This window comes from Anomalospiza imberbis, chromosome 10 (assembly GCF_031753505.1).
Source record: "Anomalospiza imberbis isolate Cuckoo-Finch-1a 21T00152 chromosome 10, ASM3175350v1, whole genome shotgun sequence".
Classification (NCBI taxonomy): Eukaryota; Metazoa; Chordata; class Aves; order Passeriformes; family Viduidae; genus Anomalospiza; species Anomalospiza imberbis.
In genome coordinates, this window is record NC_089690.1 from 10,180,593 (window position 1) to 10,205,444 (window position 24,852).

General features: G+C 48.4%; 1 protein-coding gene and 1 long non-coding RNA gene across 4 annotated transcripts in view; both read left to right on the forward strand.

Annotated features, from left to right (window-relative positions):
* The window catches only part of LOC137479915 (uncharacterized), a 255,481-nt gene that overhangs the window by 202,638 nt on the left and 27,991 nt on the right, over nt 1-24,852 (forward strand). The gene's annotated exons all lie outside the window — the stretch shown is intronic.
* LOC137479909 (uncharacterized) overlaps nt 1-24,852 on the forward strand; it is a 50,675-nt gene that overhangs the window by 8,776 nt on the left and 17,047 nt on the right. For 2 of the 3 annotated variants that reach the window (XR_011002586.1, XR_011002587.1), the window contains one exon: nt 6,501-7,905. The exons of the other annotated variant lie outside the window; for it this stretch is intronic. This is a non-coding gene — a long non-coding RNA (uncharacterized lncRNA). Of the gene's footprint in view, nt 1-6,500; nt 7,906-24,852 lie in introns of those variants that run through there. 3 annotated transcript variants of the gene reach the window in all.

The window sequence follows — 24,852 nt, forward strand, 5'->3', positions numbered from 1 at the left end:
GCTGATGTCAATGAAAAAGTGAATTTCTCCCATTTTAATGTTGCCTGATTGAAAGTGCTGCTTGCCATATTGCGCCAGAAGGCCCAGGTGGGATGAATGGATGAATGCCTGGGTGATGGATGCATTGTACTGTGCTCCTCGGGGCACACTTTGTGAGAGCAGTGGTGGGATTGCACTGGGGGAGTTGGGAGTGGAATCCCACTACAGAGATCTGCCAGTTAAATGCAGCTCATTCCTCCTCCTGCTGCTTCCCCGTTCTTCTTACTCCAAGATCTCTGGGGCATGTGTGCAAGAGCAGCTCCTGCTGGGAACCTCAGTTTGAAGGTTGCACTATAGGCACTCCTTGCTCCCCTTGGGATCAATAATATTGTATTTCTTGGGCAAATCCCTTGGATTTTGCACTAGTACCTGCTATCTCAGTACTCCTAGGGGTAAATTTGCTCCTTATCTTACTGACTGGATTTTTTCTTTGCTGTCCAATTACACAGATAAAGAATACCTTTCTCAGTTCAGATCCTGTCACTGATCTGCATGCACTGAGTTCCAGTAGCCCTCCACAGCTACCCATTGCTGTGTCTCAGTGCTGGCACACAAGACAATCCACGTGAGTGCTCCTAGGTCAGTCCTATGCAAAATCAGCCAGCTGAGCTGGTTGCAGCAGTGCTCACCAGCCTCCTAGCCCAGCTTGTGTGTGGGGAAATCATCCTTCAGGTAGACTGATTCCTTGGGAAAGTTGAACTCAGTCTAATGCTCCAGCCTGCCAATGTGAGAGACACAACAGGCCCAGCTGGTTAAACCATTCTGGGTCCTGTAGACTGCCAGGCTTTTAGCTCTGAAGTGTTGAGAAAAGTCCACCAAGGGAGAGATGGTCCAATAAAGCACAGGCTGAGCTCAGAAGCCCCAGAACGCTGCTGCATCCAATATTACTTACCCCTTGGTCTCCTACAAGGTCCTCCCCAAGAGGGAATTACTGCTGTTGTTCACAGACAAAATATGTCCCTCTGATGCTCCTGAACTCCTCTACTCGAAAATAAATGTCAGGATACCCACACCCCGACATGGCCTGCATGGAGCAGAGGCAGGCTGATGAGGGAAGGACTACAGAGCCAGGGACACACTGAGCACCTCCACAAAGAACTTCTCTGCAGGTATTTGAATGACTGCATTGTGCCCTCTTTGTCCATCACAGCACTTTGTGCATGGCTTCAGCCCACACAGGAAGCACGTGGGGCTAGTCCTGCTTTTCAGGCTTCACTGACAGCTTGTGCTGCCCAGGTCCTCACTGCAGCCCCAGACACCTGCCGTGGCACAGAGCTGCTTCAGCAGGGATGAAGTGGGTGGAAGGTAGGAAAAGGCTGTATGAGCAGGACAGTTGCTGCTGTAACCAGAGCTCTTCCACCTCTGTCTAACCAGGATAGTGTGAGGAAGAGTCCTTAGGCAGAGCCAGCCCTGCAGGCAGCATCTGCCCAGGATGCACATGGAAACAGCAGTTCCCAGCCACTGTTCCGGGAGGATCACAGGGCCCTGGGCACTGGCCCAGCCCCAGTGGCGCTAGTGGAGACCAGCTTAGATACAGCTGACATCTGGCCTTGGGGTCCAGCAGGATTTCTTCCTCCTGGCATTGCCATTTTTATCTCTCCCCTGCAACCCTCTACACCTTGCTTGTCATCTCCTTATCTTACCTCTCTACTTTCAAGCTCATTTCTCTCTAACCTGGACTTGCCACAAGACCACCCTCACTGCAGGTCCTGCTGGCCCTGAACTTTGCCTGCCCTCTGGCATGCAGGCCAGCACTAGGCAGAGAAATTAACCCCAGGTACCAGCTCTGGCCATCTGCCATCCACAATGCTGCTTCCCTTTGCTTGCCCAATAAAGACACTGAAAAAGTAGCTCCATCACTTGAGGCGATTCATATGGCAGCTGAATGTCATGTGCAGGATTTTTCAGACATTAAATTACTTTCCAGAGCACGGTGTTTGCCTCAAATCTACTGCTTATGTCCATTTGTTTAGAGGTTCATGTGGGGTTTCTTTCCTTTGAGCACAAAGCCTATTTTCTATCTCTCCTCCTTCCTCATATTCCTGGTGGGGGAGAGATCTGAGTTGCATCCTGGGATGTGAATGCTTGAAGGGTGAGGGCTGGTAGAAAGAAAGCCCAAATCCTCCATGGGGGGATGTTGAGCTGGGGTCAGGGTGTGCTGCTGCAGGGAGGTGTAGGAACCTCTGCAGAGGACCCGAGCCTTTGCATCGACATGGAAATGGCTGGAGAATGGAACTAATCAGTATATACGGAAATAGTGGGAATATTAGCTGAATTAGCTAAGCTGTCATTCAGTTTCCCTTTTCCCTTCCTGCTTTCTTTCCTTCCCAAGCCAAAAGAGCTGGTTTACATTCTAATGGCTTTAATTACTTCACGAAAATGTGAGCGGATGGGGAAGTGCTGCCACCAACAACGCTTTCATGGTTGGCTGAACGCAATTTGAATTAATTTGGTTGGGATGGCTATTAGCACTAATACTCCAGGGCTTGCCTCGCTGGTGGTGCTTTAACTTCCCGTGCCCCTGACAGAGTGGAGGCTTCCAGGCACTTGCTCAGTTGCCCACCTGCTGAGGCACCTCAAGGAGAGTTGGAAAGTTCTCCCTCTCCTTAGCATCTCCCTCAGTCCTGGCTTTATTTCACTTATATGTGTTATTATTTTGGAAATGACTTAGAACTGTCTTTGAGCCCATATCAAGCCATCTTTCCTGTGCCTCCATCTCTCACAATTGCACTCTGGCATGCAGAAGATGTGAAAGTGCATCCCAGCTTGGCTCTGTGCCTGTGTGCTTGTCTCTGTGTGTATTTGTGTATATTCTCTGTTGTGGACTGAGGGGCTGAGCTCCAGCTGCTCTGCTTTGGTGGAAAAAATAGCAGGAGCCCTTCCTCAGCTTAGTCACATCTGCTAGCTCACAACATTTGTGGGGACTCACTTCTCTAGGATCTCTTCCTCTCTGGAAATGGCCGTGAGGTTTAAAAGCATCAGCAAGGGGACTGGCAGCCCTTTGGCAGCATGGTACTCCAAGGTTCAGCTGGTCCATATGAGCCTCATCTCTTTAGGAAGCCAAGGGGGAAGCAGCAGCTCTGGCAGCATCGAGGCAGTGACTCTGTATCTGAGAGCTGGAACTGGCTGCTGTTTTCTGTACAAGATCCCCTTTTCTACAGCATCAGGATGGGCTTTAACCCCAGAACCGGCCAGAGCTTCTGTAGGCTTTCTCCTCTCTCCCTGCCTGTGTGTCCTGCTTAGGATCAGGCCATGAATGCCACCTTGCAGGCAAGCCTTGGAGGCAAGTGGCTGCTGGACTGGCACAGCTGTGCTGGCAGTAGGTGATGTGCAGGCTTGAGCAGGTGTGGACTGGCCAGGAAATTACATCTTCACATATTAGCACCTCTCAGAGTTGTGTTTGCAGCAGGTCACTTGGATTGGTCAGAGAAGAAGAAGCTTGTCACTGGTCTTTTATTCCCATGTCCCCTCTAGCCCCATCTGATCTCATGGCTGCTGTGAGAGAAGCAGGATGTGTAGATGCTTTGGTCTCTCTTGCCCCTGATTTGCACCCCCCTGCCATCACATTTAGCCTGGCCCCTACCACTGCTGCAACAGCCAGGGAGAGAGATCAGGCTGGGTGTTAATAAAGAGCCCGAAGGAGAAGGAAATTAAAGTAATCTTCTGCATTGTGTCCTTTCCTCTTCCCCCACTGTGCTCCCTCCTTCCTCCTCACACACACACTCTGCTTCTCATTGCAAATGTTCTCTCCTGGGATGGATTTTCTTTGATCTGTCTGCAACCAAATCTTCACAAGCACCACCAGCGTCACTGACTTACAAATCTGTTGTGCTGGAGTGGGCTAAGAAGCCTGACACTGCTTTGGATTTCATGTCCCTTTCAAACTTCAGCTGGAAGGAGCCAGTGCTGGGACCACCTTAGCCACTGCTGGAGACTGGTATTCCATATCCTCTCCTGCATTATCTGAAGTGCCTGTTTTCTGTGTCACACTGGGCTGGAGGTGGGACTAGTAGTGTTGAGGGTGAAGGTGCTGGTGAGTGCTGAATGGGGCCAGGGTTACTCCTTTGGGAGCTTTTGCTCTTGGTCATATCTTCAAGCAAAGCTTCCCCAGACTCTTGGCCTGAGGCTCAGCCTGTTGCCTCCATCTGGCTCCACTCTCTTCCCCTGCATCTGCATTAGTCAGGCCCTTAGCAGTGACTCCAGCTGCTCCCTAAGCACAGACCTGGCTCTCCCAGCTACAGTGAGCTGCTGTCCCCCTCACCTTTTGCCCTCCTCATGGAAATTCGATCTCAGCCCAAGGGTGTTCACTAAGGTACCTCTGTGCTGTTGTGAATGAAGAGGACAGCAGTGCTGCTCATAACCACCACGGGCACCCTTGCTGAAGAAGTGCCCCAAACTTTCTGTTTGTCTCAGTTCTACCCCTCATCAGATTAAAGCTGTTGCCTCTGCCTGACTCTCAGGCTGTCCTGGAGCACCTTGAGGTGTCCCCAAAGGGGTGCACAGCCCCTCCCAAGGGACGAGCTCCCTGGAGCTAGCTGAATTGATATGGGGTCTTTACAGCATCATGGATCAAAACTTTGATACACCCTAGTGCTTAGGAGGGAAGTAGGTCCATACCAAGGTCTTTGGATGCTCCAGAGCTTGATGTGAGACACCTTCTTGGACTCCAGCCAAAACCTGAGGCCAGGCAGGTTGCAGGCTGCAGGGGAAGTCAGTCTGGTTCCAGCCCTGCAACTGGACGTGCCAGGATACAAAGAGAACAATCAAATATTAATATTCATCCTTGAGCACTGGTGATGGTCTGATTACTGTCTGCAAGGAAGATATCAGACTGCTCACGGCAGGGACAGCTTTCTGAGGTATGAAAGAGATTATTGTATATTTAAAATACAGACTTTGAGAAATGTTTTCTTGGCTCCAAGAAGAAAAGCTTCTTTATTTGTGGAGTTAATTTGCATTTACTGTAGCCTGCATTAAAGTTACCCGTTTCCTTTCATTCAAGGGACTTCTCCTTTGTTCACATGAAAGCAGGCAGATTAACCATCTGCAATGCACGTGTTCCTCCTGCTAATTGCTTACGGGATTCTTCCCTTTACACTCCCCAGAACGACTTCCCAAAGAGTAAGCCAAAGTCACCACAACTTCCCAAGAAGATTACCTAGGAGGGGAGGCTCTGCCACAGCAACATGAGAATACTGAGCATGGACAAACACCGAGGGATGGACCCAGCACCCAATTCTACTGATGCACTCTAGGTTACAACAGCAATCAGAAACTGTGTGTGTCACACATCGCTTCCCTGCTGGCCCTGTTAGCATCCTGCAAGCAGATCACAGGGGGATGTCCGGCAGCTTTGAAAGGAGCTCTTGACTTCTTGGGTGCATATGCAGCATGTCACAAAGCGTGGCAGCTCCTCCAGCATTCCCTGCCTGGCTTGCTAATGAGAGCTCCTTTGATTCGGCATCCCTCTTTGCCCTTGCTGGTATGTAGCAGGCTTTTGATGGCATCTTCAAGTGGGCTCTGGGTGCTAGGTGCTGTACATAATAAAAGAGACTTCCTGCTCTGAAACATTTACAGTCTGAAAGGGCTACACAAAGGAGAGAGGCTGGAAACCCAGAGAAATGAAGACCCAGCTTCAAAAAGGTATCTAAGAACCTGAAATGCTCACCAATGCTAAGAAACTCCCTGGAGGCCAAGGCAAAATGGGCACACCTCCCAGATGGGTATCCCACCAACAAAAGGGGCTTTTTTTCTTCTTTTGAGCAATGCTTGGGAAAAACTGGCTGAGGAAGTGATTCACCACAGTACCTGCTCTGCAGGAACTGGGCTTTGTGCCTTGCTTCTGGGTCTGTGTGTTTCTCTAGAAACACAGAAGTGTAGAGGTCCTGCTCCCCTGTACCACACCTGCAGTTTTCCTAGTTGTTGACAATTTTGCAGATGCAAATCCTTATCTACCTTTCCATCCAGAACACTCAGTCCTTGTCTCTTACAGGATTCAAGAAGGCATGAGATATGGATGTGTATCATGGCTATGCCCTGCTCCTTAGGCAGAACACATGAATGAATCTGGATGCTTTCTAAAGCCCTTTGTCTAGGAGGGACCCACCTTCCAGATTTATCCTTTTTGTTGGGGATAAAATTGTCCAGCCAATGTCACTGCTGCCCATTTTCAGCAGCCTGTATGTCTGTGAACCAGTGAGCAAATATCCTTTAGGTCCCTCTCAGGGGGACCTGATCAGACTTTCCCTGGAGACGTTCACTTGCAGGGATTCAACACTATGATTTATACATGTTTTAGCTAAGTGATTTAATGACTGCAAATCACTAAGGCAAGTTGAAATAAGAGCAAGTGATGCAGCTAAGAAAAGGCTTTCAGAGGAGACAGGTTTGTAAGTTGTCAGAGGGAACTCTCTTCCTGTCCTCCATTTAACATGAAAATTTGCCTATTTTTATGCTTCTAGCACCAAAAATGAGGATTTCTGACTCATTCTGCGGGGTTGAAGTAACACAGCTTCTTAGGCTGTGAGGAAGAAAGCAGCGATCATGGGGACTAGAGCATCACACAACCCCCCCCCCTCCACAATGCTGTACCAGTTTTCAGCATCCAGTGTCACTAAATCCTTTGTGGGAAAGCACTGCATCTCTCATCTGAGCAGCCCAGAATGAAGATTTAATCTAAAGCGCCACCTTGCCTTTGCACAGGGGGATTTGTAAAGAACAAAAGCTTCAAATAATCCTCCTCATCTTAATAAAAGGATAAGACACAGTTACAAGCAGTCTGGGGAAAATCTAGCCAGGTTTCAAATTTGGACAGGCAGCTTAAGCCAGGGAGATTAAACAGTTTGACAAACGTAAGTATTTCTGTCCTCCTGAATTGTTGTGTGAGCAGAAGACAGCAGTGTAGGTTCTTAGATGATCCTGGCAGTTTGCTGGGAAGAGCTGTCCAAATTCCTTGATTTCCTTCCTGTGAGGGAATACTGGTTCAGACTGTTGGCTGGCACAGACTGGCTTTTCCCCTCTGACGGCAGGGGAACCCAGCCAATTCCAGCCTGCTGAGCTCCTGGCTGGCTTTCTGAGCTGCAATGTTGAGGGTAAGCGTGCCGGGAGAGTCTTCAGTGAATGAGCCTGTGTGCTCAGGAGAGACCATCTGGTTTTACTGGAAGCACTGCAGATTAAACGTCTCCTAACGGTATTTAATTTAGATTCCACAAGACCTCCAGTGGATAGCTAACAAAGGATCAAAAATGTATTTCTTAAAACATCTCCACTGAGAGATAGCAAAGCTGCTGAGGCTCAGTGGATGTAAGTGTGTAAACACTGCTCAGACAGCTCCTCAGCACGGGCTTGGTTCATGCAGAACAGCAAGAAAAAGCAGACAGCTCTTAAGCTTTTTTTCTCATCTCAAGGCTTTCCAGAGGGTTATGATGGTGAAATGGGGGCTGGAGCTTGGTGCAAGGGCTGCATGCTGCTGGCAGGATTTCTCCTTTTCCTGCTGCACAGCTGCATATAGGAATATTCTTGACATAATAATTGGTGAATTTGGAGCAGACAGACGAGAATTGTGAATGTGTTTCTAGGGAGGAAACTGGGTACCTCTTTATGGATGCTCAAAATCTTTCAGATCCAGCCTTAGACTGGTGATAAGTGGGTTTGGGATGCATCCTTTGGGATCATCTCCACTTTTAGGGATTGTGTCTGTGGATCTTTGACCCTGCTGGATCTCAGCCACATTCACAAGAAAATTGCAACTGTTTCATGCAGCATTAACCTGACCTCTCACATTCTTTCTGAGCCAAGTCCCCTCTTCTTCCATTTGTTGCAATCAAGGAGTATTTGCTGGGATGCCAGGAGTGATGCTGGACCATCAGGCTGTGTAACTCTGTTTTTCACCACAATAAAACCTTATGGCAGGAGCTCTGCCCTGTAGAACACTTTGCTGCTCTTTCTCCAGCCCGTGCCAGAAGAGAGATTTCCTGCTGCAGCAGTGCAGCAAGGTACAACCTGAGCTGAGACTTCTAACTCAACGGTACCATAAATCCTCTCTCCGATGCTCCAATTATCCCTCTCAGTGCACATCTGACTTCAGAATCCCATCAGACAACTTCACTTAAATTCTACGAGCAACAGAGTCATTAAGTGCAGTCTGGTCACCCTAATTCCTTAATAATTTGACATGGGCATTTTTTCACCCTTTTTATGTCCATACAGGGAGGTGATTATAATCAGGGAAGTGACTTGGTTCAAATGACATAATTGGTTTTCATATTTATTCCCCCTCACTGATCTCACAAGTCAAAAAGATGATTTCTTCTAATTATCAGTTCTGCAGAGCTCATCTTGGGCTCTGCAAATCCAACTGTATCCTTTGTGCTTCTGCCATGTTGTCACCAAGAATAAAGTGTTTGCAATCAGGATGCAGTCAGTCATGTTTTGTTGCTAATGTGCAAGGCAGAACAGAAGCTTATTTTCTCCTTCACCCTGCTACTGGCTCTGTTGAGTCAAGAGCAGAAAAATGCATGTTTTCAGCTCGGGCATGACTGCAGAAGGGAGATGCAGGGGGCTGTGTGAGGGGAGTAACACGAGAAGGATGTTCCAGGCTGCAGGAACAGCAGATGAGGTGAGGCTGATGAATGTGGTAGGGGATGAAGTCACTCATGAGTCAGTCTCCTTGCACAAAGGGTGAGTGAAAGGGCCATGTCCCCTTGCTTGAAAGTTTCCTGTTCTGTGGGCTGGGATTTTAAAGCAGGCTTCTGAAGCCTTTGTGACAATTCCTGTAGTCAGGAGTTTGGATCACACTGTTGTATTTATAGATCTGTAACACAGTCCCAGAGCTGAGGCCATACTGGTATTGACTGATGTTTAAACAATCACTGATACTGATGCCACGGATCCTCCTCATTGAAGCTGTGGTCTCTGCTAATCGAGCTCCTCCTGAACTTTCAAGCCTTGCGTTTGTAGGCTGAGACCAAATCATGGCTCTTGATAAAAAACTGGGGTTGGGCTACTCTTGCCATGGGAGTGGGAAGGGACATACAAAGGAAAGAGCCAGGAGAGCCAGGAGACTACAACTTTTCCTCCCTGCAGCTGCTGCATAAAGCCACTTCTGCCCTGTGGATGAAGCCACCACAGGTTCCACCACTTGGACCCATCTCCTGGCAGCAGTCACAGTCAATCTGACTCTGTGAAATGTTGCCCTTGCCAGAGGAAGAAGTGGGTCCACAGCCCCTATATCATTCTCATCACTGTGTTGGCTTACCAATGACTTCATTTTGTGCACAGAGCTGGTGCTGCTAATGGGTTTGATAGACAGCTCATCAAAATCCAGGGCTCAAATGGGCCTTTGCTAAGGACCTCTATTTAGCACGTCCATCTGTTGTGTGGATGGCACAGATGGCAAAAGCCATATTTCAGCAAGACCTCTGCACATCTCCTCACCTGGCAGCCTGGGGGGTGAGCTGATGGCAGGGCAAAGGGGAGCAGCACCAAGTACTGGAAAGCTTTGTGGGCAGGTGGAGAGGAGCAACTGAGGATCAAGCAGCTGGGGGCTGAAGGCAGATTGTCCCATGAGTCATGCATTTTTAACAAAGTGGCTTCTACCTGGAAGAGGAGCATACTGCCTGCTCCACCTACCAGTGCTTCCTGCCCCAGGCTGCAGGTCCTGCTACAGCACAACCCCTGTCTGGGCTCAGCACAGAGCAGCTGGGCAAAGACCAGGGCTGTGATGGCTGTGGGTACAGAGCTCCAGTGTCTTAACTCCTGAGCCATGCGTCTCTGAACTTCCCCAGGCAAACCTACTGAATTTCCAGACATTTGGTGACACATTTGCTACCTCTTGTTCCCTCTCCCTGTGCCACCTGAGAGTTGTGGGTCTGTTTTCTGTCAGAGCTCCAGCATCTCAAGGGGATGTTGACGAGCCTGTACATGGGATGTGGATGAGATGCTCTGGGGACTCTCCTGCATCACGTGGCTGCCCTGGGGCTGCAATTGCCAGGGATGTGGCTTGAAGTCCCTTTTCTTCCTTTCCAGTCTTGTGTGCCTAATTCCTCTGAAACAATCCCAAAAGGGTAGTCAAACATTTCCATAATAAGGAGCATTCTAAATAAGCAGTTTCTGTCTCTGCCTCATCTGTAGGCTTTTCTTAAGACAGCAAGTAGTTACTTTTGAAAGTAAGAACAAAAACCCAAAGAAACCAAACTGAATTTATTTCCTTTAAACTGTTGTAGAAAATGTTAATTATGATGATGAGCTTGTCATGCTCTGTGGGCTTTTTCCAGTGCTTCTACTTGGAGGGAATGAGTAAATTCTACCTACGTTTAAAGTATGGACAGTTTTATACACTTACACATTTATATAAATATATATATATATATATATATATATATATATATATATATGTACATATATATACACCTAAGCTTTCCTGATCTTGCCTACAGCTCTTTTGGAGAAAGCTTGTGTTAGTGTTGTAGATATAGATACTAAACTTGATGCATGATGCAGTAGTTCTGTACCTGAAATAAAGATAAGATGAACAATTCCCACAGCTCTATTAATAATTTTCCCAGCAGGAAGAATAATATTCATCCTCCACTTCAGATTGGTCACTTTCTGCAGTGTTTTAAAATACCTCTCTTACATCGAAAATCACTCCAAAATGAAGGACTGCTTTTCTCTGACTTAAAACAACAAGGATTAACAAAGAGTACAAATGCAAAGCTGATGGATAATGGCATTTCTTTCTAAAGCTTCTATTACTTTCAGATTTCCAATCACCTGATGGACAAGTTCACCCCAAGTTACAGGAGCAGGCAATCCTTTTTGTTTACCCCTTTGGCATATGAAGGAGATTTATAAAAGCTTTTCCCATTTCTCTGAATTTGAGACTGACAAAGCAGACAGTCACAGTGAGTTCAGAGCAGACATTACTACGACTTTTCAAATATCTTGTTTCTGAGGATCTGCATTATTTTGCTATTTAGTGGATCCATCCATCCATGCATCCATCCATCTGCAGTGAACCCCGCAGTTATCTATGCACTGAAGTACAACCATTATTTTTGCACAAACACGCCAGCCCACCCATCCACCCTCATATTGTGCTGGGGCTGGTAATGCTGCAGGAGCTCCCAGACTGGCACCTTGTGGTGCTTGTCAAGGAAAACCATCTTTTCTTCAGCAAATTTTACACTGGTCCTCCCAAGGTCACCTTTCTGATAAATCAAACACTAAAGGGTTGCCTTGGGGGTATCTCACAGCCTCTCAATAGGCTCCTGTGTCTCAGCATGGCAAGAGCTGTCACACCGTGAATGAAAGAAGCTCCCTGGGAATTTTCACATCCAGGCATGCAGCTGAGCCAGCTTCCAGAAGAGTGTTTGGGAGCACAGGTGTAGCAGGCAGGCAGGGCATGCCAGAGCCAGGATCTTCTGCCCTGCATTTGTTGTCTACCCCTGCACATCTCACTTGTCCTGCTCCCATCTCATCTCACCACTAGTCTAGTCTCTCTTCCCTGAATGGGGAATGATGTTGTTCCCATCCTCACTGTCTCCTGTTGGGGAGGAAGAAGCAGGGAGGCATGGGATGAGGGAAAGAGACAGCATTCCAAAGAGGAGAAATATGCTGGGACAGCTGATCCATGACTCACGAGGGGAGGGATAGGAACCTACATCCCTGTAGAGGCACCAGCCCAGCAAGAGCTCCCCTTCTCCTTCTTGGGTGTTTAGAGACTGCGCAGGGCAGCTCCAGCCTTGCATGACCAAGGCTTGGCTCCATCACCTGTGTCTGGTCCCCACTCCTGCCCCTGCAATGCACAGCAGCAGGCAGCTCTCATCAGCCACACAGGCTGGGAGGGCTCTGCAGGATAAACCACTGGATTTTCCCTTCTGTGAGTGACAGCAGCTAAAGCAGCTCTCCTGGCAGCTTCTGTGGGAGCAAACATGCTGAGAGGGCCCTCTGAAGAGCAAGGCTCCATTTTCCTTGGGCGCTTGGAGTCTATGCTTTGCCACGTGGGAGAATAGAGAGCTCCAGTCCTCAGGGCAATGGAGAGCCCAACTCACTGCCAGGTACCTCGGAGAGACCTGCTGCACAAGGTGGCTTAAACCACTCTGTGTCCTCGCTGAGGTCACCCAGTGTCCACCCCAGCCATGACAGTGGCCGGTGTGCAGAGCCTCCTGTTTGTCTCCAGCACCAAGAGAGGACCAGGACCCTGGAGAGCCTCCACTGGCTGCTGTGTACCTCCAGGAGCCCTCAGACTCCCAGGCCAATTAAAATCCTGTTAAAACGATGTGCCTCATCTCCAGATCCCTCTGGAGAACTTGCACCTCATTAGTGTAATTGGGAGATATTTCCACTCTAGCAGAGCCTACCCAGCCACTGAACCACCAGGCTGCTGCAAGAGTGAGTCCCGTAACCTGAGACACAAGAGGGTGAAGGGGACCATCAGCTCTGACCCCTCTCGGGGACCTTCTGCATTCACTCCTTGCAGGGTTCAGCAAACATTGCAACATCACCTTTTAAATAGCAGCTGTTGTTTCTGTGGTGCCTGCATTGCAACGCCTCTGCCCCTGGAGCTCCACTCACTTCATAAATGCTTGCCACTGTATCTAGGTACCCACAGGTTGTCTACAGTTATGAAAAGCTCCCAATTTATCCTCAGGGATTAGGAGGTAGTGTTCCAACCCCATGTCACAGATAGGGAAACTGAGGCAGAGGGCTGTGACTCAAAACATGAACAATGCTGTCTCCTCTCTGCCCCTGGAGGACTGTGGGGCTAGAAAAGGTGGATGTGGGGAGTTCTCCCTCAAAAAACCTCTCTCCAAAGCTGTTTCCAAAGAGCCAGGGGAAGGGAGCAGCAGTTTCATGGTGTGGGTTCTCTAAGGTGTCCTTTCCTCCTGAGACAGTCTGGATATGGCTGTCCACATTCTATCAGATTCTGCCACATCAGCTGTGCTCTGGGGCAAGAAAACTCTGGCTCACAGTGGGGGCAAAACTGGTTTTAATGGAGCTGGCACCTGAGGGAAAGGCTAGGGGAGGCAGGGAGTGAGGTGAGTTAGCAAAGCTGCCTGTGCTCTATCCTTTCATGTGCAGGGAATTTAGCATACCAAAGGTTTTCCTGGATGAGAGTTGGCTGAGGACCCTGAAATAAATGAGACAGCAGCATGGGGAGGCTGTGGAGTGGGGAAGGGACAGCTCTGCCAGCTCCTGCCCTCTACACTGACACACGGCAGGGCTGGGGAAACTGAGCCCTGATTTCCTGGTCCCCAGGGAGCTGCTGTGCTCCTGGGAGCTGGTGGCCTGCACACTGCTTCACCGGCGTGGGTTCAGGTAGCACCATTGCCACCCTGCTCCCAGCTGATCAAGTCAAACACCTCACTGAAGGAGAAGCAGCAGCACTAAACTGCCTCATGCTCAGCACAGCAGTAAGTCCTCCCTGATTCCCACCTTAGTGAAGCAGCTGTAACCATATAAAATTGCCATTTTCCTGAATATTTTTTCTGCCTGCAAGGACCATGTTTACTGCCTCATGCAATAGACACAGACTGGGACAAAGTAAATTCAGGGACAGCATAAAGACAGAAGGTTTTGATAGAATCTGGCTCAATGAAAAACAAATTTGCATTCCATTTAAGAGGTCTTCTGCTTCCTCTAAGTATTGGCTCCAAACGGATATAGAGCAGGACTTGTATGGCAGGATTCTCCCCTTCCTGTCTTAAAAGTATTATGAAAGATTAGTGCCTGCTGTCATCATGGTTTGCAGGCATGTTATTGTTATTAATGATGGTTATTACTGCAGCGCAGACCTAGGCAGCATCTGGCCACAGGCTGCCTGCAGAGCCGGGCTGCCGGCGCGGGGAGCAGCTCCTCCAGCCCGGGCAGCCTGGGAGCCAAAAGCCCGGCAGCTGCCCGAGCAGCAGGAGCTCACCCGCGCCCTGGCCAGCTGGCTTGGCAGCCAACACGCCGTGCCAGCGAGCCCGGCTGCAAGTGGGAGCTCTCCTGCCTCCAAACACTGCCTGCTGCCCGCCAGGAGAGGTGGGAATCGAGGGAGCACAGGAAAGGGACACATCCCTCTGGGGAACAACGGCCACGCTGTGGTGTCTGGCAAAGCTGGGTGTAAAACAGGAACGAGTGTTTTCAAGCAATGGATTTAGCCCTGGAAGTTTTGCAGACCTTCTCTTTCATCAGCTTGGGATGCTTGGGAATGCTGGGGGGTTTTTATGTGGCATTTTTTAGAGGTGGGGGAGGACTTTGGTGGTTTTAGAGGCTCTCCTTCATCTCTCCTCTGTTGTCTCTTTGCTTTCTTTCTTTGAAGAAAAGTGAAGAGAGGAAAGGAAAAAGGAAACACTCCAAATTGAAATGGGAGGGCTTGAAACTTTGCTGAAAAGCAAAGGAGAAGAAACCTCCCCTGGTGGCCTTTCCCTGGGGGAAGAATGAAAGGAAATGTGGTGAAATCAAAGTAGTTGTGGAAATGTAAATTCGTAGTAAACACCATGGGGGAAGGAGTCTGTGAATATTTAAGTAACTCTACTTAGTTGTATCAACGGCAGCTTAGCCCCGGCAGGGAGGAGGAATGGGGAGGCACTGCCACCTCTCCCAGCCCTGCCACATGGGACCCCCAATGCCCCACGGCAAGCGATTCATCTCAGGGAACTAATCAGCCCTGCCAGGGAGAGATGCTCCATGGGAGTTTCTATTTTAGCTGTGACTTACAGTCATCTCTGCTCTAATGGGAATGGCCGGGAGTTAACGAGCATCTCTGGATGGGGTGTCTTGGCTGGCTGTTCTTGACAGCAGGATTCACGAGCCCCATCCAGCCTTGTCACCCCCAGAAGTGGCTGATGGGCCTCAGCAGGACCTTATGTGTCACTCAGACAGGAGAATTAACAAGGACATTTACTTCATCCGGAAGAGTTATTTGCTGAAAAAACTGCTGCTAAGAGCAGCAAGGAGTGGCTCTTTGTAGGAAGGGGTACTTGCCTTTTGTAGGAAGAGTCCATGAAGGTCCTTGCCTGAGAATTTGAAGTCCTGGGAGAGAGGGCTTAGCAGGCACAGGGCTTTTGGAAGCCCTCTAGCAGGTGATTGCTCAATAAGCAGCTTGTTTGAATTCTACGGAGCCAGGGAAAATGTACTTATCTGGAAGGACATCTTGGTAGTGAGCATCACAGAGCCACGTGTGAATGGGGCAGTCCCAAACACCCAGAGTGGAGGGACAGAGACCCTAAGAACCCTGAAGGGTGAGCAGGCTGTGTCCTGAGCCTGTTGCACCAACATCTATGTACTGGCATGGACACAGAGTCCCCAAAATTCAAGGCTCAGCTGTGACTGTATGCCCAAGGTAATTCCAGCAAATTCAAGGATGTCTGCTGCTACTTAAACCCGGAAAAGATAAGGCCTTTGATTTGGTTTTACATCCCTGTGTCTAGATATCCTCTTCCCATTGTGTCTTTGGGCAGGAAAATGAAAGAAGGCAAAATCATGGGATAAAAAGTCAGGACAAAACCATTTATTTTATGCATCCTGATGACTTCCTTCTTTTGGTCCTGGCCTTGCTATGACTGAACCCAGGAGGTCCCAAAGGTGCCCAAAATCCTCCATGTGATTTCTCCTCCTGGCAGCCAGCACTGCTTGCTTGACTGGGAACGCTGGTCCCAGGTCCCCTGCAAAGGCAGGGATGGGGAGTTGTGACCAGGGAGGAAAAAGTGATGAGGAGCTCTTCAAACTTGCCAAATTAGTCTAGAGCTGGTAGATGGCACAGGCAGACTGTTGCTCAGTCCTCAGCAGCATGGAAGTGTGGCTGCAGTTCAAGAGCCTATTAAAGAGCCGAGACATACACAGACTTCATTAGCCACATGTCAGAAAGCACTTTTTACAGTAAATCCTACTTAATAGCCATATGCTAGGAGAGAATTAAATGCTTTTTAGCTCTCAGACAGTTATGTAAACTTCAGAAAGGAGAAAAAAAGATAGCAAGTACCAGCAGAGGAGTCTTCAGTAGATACCAGTTATTAATGTATTTATCTAGGTCGTTTATTTATTGAAGATATATTTTTTCTCTGGGACAGGCCTATTAAGTCTGACAGCTTAATTGACACCCAATGGGAAAAATGTCATTTTAAAAAGTAGTTAGACTCCCATTGATTTCAATATAAACTCCATTTTTTATTTTGTATTTTTCCCCAGCCATCACAGTCAGTTTGACAGACTCATTAACAAGATACTAAACTGCCCCACTCTTTTTTGAGGACAATAAATTACTATGGAGAAAGCTGCTGTTGTCTTAACAGATGCTTTTCACAGTGTAAACATCCCTTGACTGATAAGCAGAGAGGGAAGAAGCGTGCAAACTAGCCTTTTCATGCTAAATAAATAACAGGGCTGGAGAACTGGCACTGAAATCAATGCTGTTTTGCTCTGCAAAGAATGTTGCACTGGAGGACAGGATGGTTTAGGAGATGGATAATGGGATACAGAGAGTTTGCTTGGTTGTGGTTTGCCATGTTAATCCATCTGACTGTGGGGGAGAGGGGCTCTGTGGCTGTCTGGGATGTGGCTGATGAGGGCTGTGGTGTGGGGCTGCGTGGCCCCACCTTGCTCTGGCATGGTCAGAGTGGGTCTGTCCCCTGCCAGATCTCTTCATCCAGGTGATGGGCATGGTAAGGCTTGCAGCAGGAGCTGGCTAACCTGCAGCTCAGAGGCTGAAGGGACCAGCCTGAGGTGACACAGGCCAAACTGGCTCATGCTGCCATGTCATTTGGCACGGGGGAACCCCTGCCAGCCACAGCATTGTCTGGATCCAGGCATTTGCCAGGATCCAGGGTTAGCTGATGGCAGTTCTCTACTGGTATGTGGGTGAGAAACCCACACCTGTGCACTAGGGAAGAGACTAGGGGGCACAGAGTTCATTAGCAAGGGCCAGAACCAATTTGCCAGCCTGGACTTTCTGAATGTCCACTCCACAAGAGATGGGGAGGACAGACCTGCAGGTGCCTCTGCATGAATACCAGCTCCACCTGGGCAGGGACACAGGGAAATGGCCAAGCACATGGGGCTGCAGGCAGTGGCTCAGCATCATCTGGCTCCTTTCAGCTCCTCTCTGAGGTCTCTCCATGATGGTTATTTAAGGCTGAGTTCCCCCCTTGGCAGCAGCAGCTCCACCCAAGCTGGTGTCATGAGACATCATTCCCCAGGATGTCAGCTCCTTCTTTCCCAAAGAACAGATTCCTGCAGACAGCCCCACTGGCATGGGTTATCTCTCAGGGTTGGCCAAGCCACCTGTGAATCATTGACCAAGGCTTGCAGTGCAGCTTCATCCTTACATTGAGTGCTGCTGGGCTGTATTGGTTGATTCTTCCTTTTCAACCACAAATAAAGGGGCAGAGGTTTTGTTTTAAAACTGAGATTTTTCCAGGCAAGGCATTCTGAGAGGGGCAGCACTGGCTCAGGGCAGCTTTTTCTCTGCCTAACAAGATGGTCCTGGCTGTTGTGACACCCACGGTGTTTGATGCTGGGGTAGCACCATAATGTCACAGCTCCCACTGTCCTTCAGTGCCTGGGACACTCTTAGGGACATACATTGGTCATGCTCAAAGCCCCTCAAAGACTGTCACACTGGGGCAGCAAGCAGGAAATTTGAGAGTTAAGTTTTTCTCTATTTCTACATAATGCTTGTATTTGACCTTGCTCAGGATCCTTTTCTTACAACAACCACATGGGTGCTTCCTCAAAATCCTTATTAACTGCAGCATTGAGTCAGAAAGTTCCCGGTTTTCCTGGCATCCCCCTTCTTCCTCCCCCTCAAACCAGCCCTCCCCATCTCCACATTCCCAGCACTGCATTAATGCTCCATTTTATTGCATGCTCTTAATGACGCATCTGCAGATACTTCCCCTCTCTAACTGAGAAAATTCTTGCTGGGATGGAAATTTTAAAATGAGAGTCAGATTGTTTCCACATCACAAGGCACAGCCAGGCTTTAAATACAACAAAATTCCTGAAATCCGTTATCCTGTCACCTAAGTATTTAAATAATTAACTACAGAAACATCCCACAGGCTTGGCTGAGAAGGCGAGAGTGTTTGCATACTAATTGATCACTAAATGCAAAGCAAACAGCTCATGGATCTGTCAATAATTACTTTAGAAGAGGCAGCCTGGTCACTAAAATGAACTTAATCTACTCAAAGACTCAGCAGCACTTACAGGTGTAAGCACCGGCTCTGGCTGTTCACTTTAATGACTTTATTATTTCAGTGTCATTAGCCCTGTTCCTCTCCAAGTTTTGCTAATGGGCACACACATAACCAGCCTTTGCTACTGAATCATTCTCCCACTTCTTTATTTATTCCTTTCACTCTGTGGGGGCTGCAATTGCTTTCTATATCTATGCACACACATATATTGATATTATCTTTTTTTTTTTTTTTTTTTTTTTTTTAATTAGAACTGAAAGGACAATTTTCTTGCTGAAGGTGGCAATCAGAGGAAAGCACGGTTCATTTCCGAGGGGCTCCCACCTCCAGATCCCCAGCACATGCTGTGCATCCTGGGCTCCCTTACATAAAGACACATCAGAGCAAGGAAATGAGCCTGGCTGCTGTTTAACCATTGGGATGCTATTGCAGGTCTTTTCTAGGAGCCTGGGATGCTGAAACAAAGCCAAACATCCTCTGAGCATGTTTCTTCCTGAATCCATTGTGCCCTGGCTCCTGGTCCCCCCTTCTAAATGTATCTCCGGGACCTTGTCTGAACCATCCCCAATGACACTTGTTCTCTGTCCAGCTTCTCTCTTCTATCCCCTTCTTTCCCTGCTGCCCCAAAGCCCCCGCACCATCTTGTCTTCAAAATGCTGCCCTGCCTGTACCAAAATCCTTGGGTTTTCACAAGGGAAGCAGCTGTCTTGCCTTTCCTGGGTCCCCCCGCCTCGGCTTCCCTGGCGCTGCGGCGGTGGCTTGCTGCAGCCTCCGTTAATGAGGACTGGTGCAGGGGACTCTGAAGCTCCCCTAGTAAAAATCTCCCTGGGACTGACCCAAATCCATCTCAGAACTCCAGGGGTGGATGTTTTTCAGGATTTTCAGTGAAATGACATGTCAGCAGCCGCATTCACACTGTTCCCACGTGGGAGAAGGAAGTGGTGGGGCAGTGACTGAAGGGAGACAGATAATTTTACACTTTCTGGATATTACTTGAGTAAAAGGAGGCTGGAGGTGAATAGAAGGAGGTCTTGGTCTACAGGGAGCTTTACAGACTCCCTGAGCTCTGCTGAGCACTAATCATGCCCTTCAGTGTGCACACTACAGGTGAGCAGTACCCAGGCTCCCCTGGTGCCTCCAGCCCGGTGTCTCTGCTCCCCATGGCCAGGTGCACATGTCCCTTTCCTTTTTTCATGCTGGGACAGGGGATCTTTCAAACACCACTGCATTTATGCAGCACATAAGACTCCCCAGGCCATGCTGATTAGAGATGGGAGTTTTCACTTCATGATCCCTTTAAAAGCATTAGCATTTCTGCATTAAGCAATGACCCCTCACTGCCCTGGCTCAAACCCCTTGTTTAGTCCAAATTCTAGCAGGATGGAGGACCAGACTCGATCTTTTCAAAGTCAGTCAGCTATAAGATGGGAGGAAATTTTCCCTGCAGGCATCTCAGCATTGCCTGAAGGTGGTGGTGATGTTTCTTCGAAGCAGTTGAAGTCACACATCCCCCAGTGCAGGACAGGCATGGCAGCCAGCTCTGACTCTGCCATCCCCAGCCCTCTTGAGGACGAGGTAGTGATGGGGGTTGCTTCTTTTAACCCAGAGTACAGAGCTTCTTGCTAGGAGTGTGAAAAAGTGCCTCGTAGGAGGATTATTTGCCTTGGCATTAAGCTTGAATAAAGAGACAGAGGACACCGGGTGAGGGATGGAGGGCGCTGAGCTCAGACACACACTAATGAATGTGGCATCCTTGAGTGTGTGAAGGAAGGGAAGGCAGACAGAGCTGTCTGTGTGGGAGGCCTCAGCACTGGCAGTACACTAATCAGTACAGCCTCTGCCTCAGCCTTGCTATTGCTCAACCCATTTGAGCTCTTATCACAAAGCTTCCTCATAGCCACCCCTTTGGCAGTTCTGGCTCACAACAAAAGGCAACCTTTGGTCTTCTTCAGAGCATCCTACTTACAGGATCACCTGTGACCAAAGGGGGGCTGCTTCCACATTCACCAGATGCATCCTACATCCCACTGTCCAAATTGCAGCCTCATTAAGCCAGTCTCTTTTTTCCAAGTCATGTGATGCAAATATTTATTGAGCCACTTTGCTCAAGGCATCTTCCTTTGTTAGAGATGGAAATAATTTTAAAAATCAGGTCCTTTTTCCTTATTTTGTGGGGTAAAGGGATGATTTGTGTTGCTGTCACAAGTCCCTCTGTTGTCTGTTGTCAGCAATGTCCCAGCCCTGCTGTCCCTTGTGCCCATGTGCTGTGTGTGCTGGTTTGCAGTCTTTGTCCTCCTTTGTTGCATCAATCAGTAAGGTAGAATTGAGAAGGCTGGAAACAGCTTTTTTAACAATCCCTGCCACCACTCCACCACCAGCCTCTTTGACTTCATGATTTATTTCTCTTCAGGAGTGAGCTAGACTGTGAAATCACTTTGAAGTTTTGCTCCTGAGAGGAAACATCAGGAAAGTATTAATACGACCAATTTTTTTTCTGTGCTAGAGGTAAAAAAGAAAACCAAGGCAGAAATAAGAAGAGCTCCTGCAGAGTTGTTTACTCTAGATTAAACTGTCCTAGACTCTCCAGATCTTAACAGCTTTAGCTGAGGAACAGGCTGAAAGTGATTAATTTATAAGGTGACAAATATAACTAGCAGGCAAGAGGCAATTTGACTGTTTGGCTGGGAGCAAAGAGGCTGTAAACAGGTTGTTTCACCCTGTGAACAATATATTTGCTTTCAAGTTGGGGATAAAATTCAGAGCTCTGGATACCTTGGGTTTTGGTATCTGACCAGAGCTTTTTGGCCATAGCTTTACTGGTCTTGTTGACAGTCTTTTACCAGCTGATGGACATTCATAGCTCGGAAGGTCACAGAACCCCCTGGAAACTGCTGCAATGGTTCAGCCAAAACTCTGCTGGGTTGTTGTGCTCAGGTGGGCAGGGGAACATTCAGAGGGAAGGCACATCCAGGGGGATGCAGCCATGTCCCTGTTGCACCCGTCTGCCCCAGGGGCTGACTGGGGGCTGGAGCTGCGTTCTGAGTGCAGGCACAGTTACCTGTCTCACAAGTTCTCTGCAGAAAAACCAGATGATCTCTCAGGACTAATGACATTAATTGTGCCTGGATGAAAGCAGACACACGCTGCTTAATTTATTCTTTCTGTATTGCTGTTGATTGCTTGTTATTCTATTACCCCCCCACTGGATAGATCTTGTACTCAATTATTACACTGATGACCTGCCTTTGCTGCTAATGTGACACTCTTGTTTCCTCTTCACTACAACAGCCTCTGAAATAACATAATGCACATAATTCATCAGTTCAGTGCAGCAGCACACGGAGCTGGGCGCTCTGTGGCTTTCACACGCCAGCACTGAGCGATCCCTGCAGCAAGAGGCACCATCCTTCTATGGTACCAGCTTAATGAAATATTCTGTGAGCTGGAGCTGTCTCTGCTGCTGTGCCCAGGCCCCATGTTTTGACCAGGCACCAGAAGCTTGAGAATTATTGATCTGGGTAAGTCGGGGAGTTGTGAATAAGTTTGTTCCCTCCTACAGAAGGAGAGACCTCAAGGAGATATATGAAGGCATTGCCTTACTCCTTGTAGCTACTGCAGCTTTCCCATATGTCTTCCTGTTAAAATGTGCTCTGGCTTAACTAAGACAAGAATTAGAGGAAGGCTGAGGGCTGCAGGAAACAAAAATCTGGCAACTCACAGTCAGGATGTGGGATGCCTTTGTAGGCCAGCACATCAGGCAATGGGGTGCAACACAGATTTGTGTTCTTCCTGTTCATAACTTGGGAGATCACCCCTTCCCACCCACGGCTGTGACACGATGCCTTTAGTGCAGCAAGACAGGAGTGCTGGTCTGCCTCCCAGAGCCCCCGTTTTTACCTTCTGCATGGTCTGGCCAGGCTCAGCAGGGAAGGGGGTCACAACCACCCAGGCTGAATGAGGCTTGGAGGAGCCATGTCTGCAGAGCAGAACATGCTCATCCTGCCACAGTGATTTGCCTGTCTTGAGCTGCCCACTGAGCATCTTGGGTCCAATTTGCTTTCATTCCTGTCTGAGCTCTCTCTGGAGCTTTGTCTCTAATGCCTGTAAGTGTCTGGCAGCTCCCTTGTACTCTCTGTGTAGCTGTGCCCATTCTGTGTAAGGAGCACGCTGGAAATGGCTTGCTTGTCCCAAAAATGTGCCTGGGGCTGTCTGGAACAGACAGATATGGAAGAGTGAGAGGCTGGTCCTCAGCAGAAGAGTTCAGCGTCACTCTGACCCTGCTCCAAGCAGACCCACAGTGCCCCTCAGCCTGAGTGAAGACTTGTTACACCCTGTGCAAGAAGGGCCTGCATGGTTTTCCTTTCCTCACTGCCTCGTTCATCACTGATGTATTTCAAAACAAGAATTTTTGCAGTTAATTTTTCCCAGTTTCAGAGAAAAACCCTTCCTCAAGGCAGCAATTCTCTGACTCAACAGCTTTGTTTATATCATTGCCTGCAAACAGGCCTCCAGAAGCCAAGCTCCAGCTTGTCTCCTAATAAAAAAGTTTCAAAGAAACTGGTTTGAGGGAGGCTCCTGAAAGCTACTACATATCCAGGTCTTAGCAATGTTGCTCTCTGATAAAGCCAATGCTCAGGATGTATTTTGTGAGCTCTGACAATTGCAGGGCCATTGGAGAGACCCCATGCAGGTGTGGGGAATGTCTTCCCTGAACTGGAAAACATAAAAGCAAATTATTCACAAAACTCAGCCCCTGAATGGCAGTTAAAGGCTATGCTGAGGCAGATCCTTCCAAACCATGGCCAATCCCCATTAAATGAGCCTCCTTCTGCTGCCAGCAGTGTTTTATCAGCTCCATGAATTCACGATCCAGAGCTTGCTCCTGGCCTTTGGCGATGACTCTGTCTGACTGCTCAGCCCCTGGGGCATCCCTACTGCTCTTCCAAAGTTTCTCCCATGGACCAACATATAAAACATCCCTGTGCTAACAAGTGATCTTGGAGATGTTTTATTCCCCCTTCACATAATGTCCTGCTTTCTCATAAGCACAGGAGAATGCAGCCTCCAGTTCTGCGTGGTACAAAAGTACCATTAGGGCAGCCAGCGCAGGCACTGAGCAGCAGGCAATTTAGGCTGATAGTGTGCTAAAACAGTTGAACAGCCCACAGTCAATTCAAAAGCTTTCTGGCTGCTCTCCCTTAATTTTGGAGATTTCTATCTTACAGACCTATATAAGAGTAGATTAGTTGAGATAAATTGGATAGCAGCTCTGCCTAATGTGTCAGCAAGGCTACATTACAGCTCTCAGATGCTTTGTAATGCTTGGTGGTGCTGTCAGAGGTTCCTCCTAGGTCCTGAAGGAGGCTTTTGTGAGACTTTGCCCAGAGCACAGGGGCCAGAGGGGAGCAGCCAATTGCAGTGCTGAGTTTAATGGTGGTGGTTTCAGGCTGTTCTGTACCCAGATGCTGCCTTGCTCTTGTCTGGCTGTGCTAGCTGTCTGTTCCCCAAATTACTCCATGGGCATTGGAAAGAGAACGGGGTCTGTCAGAGCATGAGGAGGACTTCAGGCTTGGTGCCATCTCCAAATTTCTCCCTGGAGACATTGTTCCTCCTCTGCTGCATGCAAAGCAGAGGAAGGACCCCCTGTGAATTTATCCTGTTTGAAGTCCTGAGAGGCAGCGAGCTGCCTCCAGTGTGGGCGAGCCTGCCTTGGTGCTTCTACAATTCCCTGTGATCCTTCACCCTCCTCTCTGATCTTGTCCAGATGCCACCACCACCTGTAGCATCTTTGCATCCAGCTGCTCAGCATCACCCAGCTCTGGTATCAGAGATTCGCAGTAGACGGTAGCTGTGAGAATGTTCCTTTCTGCCCATAAATACAGATATTTTCCCTTTTAAATCGTGACTATATGAACTCCATTCTATTTACTCCATTACCCACAGGCAAATTGTAAAATGATAGCCCTGTACTTCAGCTGGAAGGCTGTGCTTTGAGCAGCTTCTGCAGCTCAGAAATTCTTATTAATGCTGTGCTGTGAAGGGAAGGGTTGGGGACCAGGGAACATGTGATTATTCAAGATAAAAATAATGGGAAATACTCCAAGAGGAATGTACTAAAAAGGCCCCCCAGTCTATTAACCACCGAGACCGGAGGGTGTACTGAAGCTGCTCAGTTTAAACCTTATTTGCCACTCCAGGGGATTTTGCTCACTTTTCTGATTTAATCCACTTACTTTTGTAAGCAGACAGACAGATGGACAGGGACTGACCCCTCTCTCACTCCTCACCTTGTTATCTGCTGACTTCCGTCTGGCTGACACCATCATTTTGTGGCCTCTGCCTGCATTTTTTTTAAGGTGTTCAAAGTTGTTCTTTGAGAGATAAATCCTCCTGCAGTTCAACTGAAAAATCTGAAATAGTCCTGGCAGGAGCAGGGATTAAGCAGCAAACCCTTATTTATTTTCTCCTCAATGCTCAAATCAGACTTTTCCTGCTGTTCCTATGAGGTGTAGCTCATCCTGCCCCTGCAGGCCCATCCTCTGCAGAAGGGCACTTCTGGCATCAACCTGCCCTGGGAATTGAGGCGAATCCCCTGACTGAACAGAGGATGCTCTGGGGGATGACTGGGGAC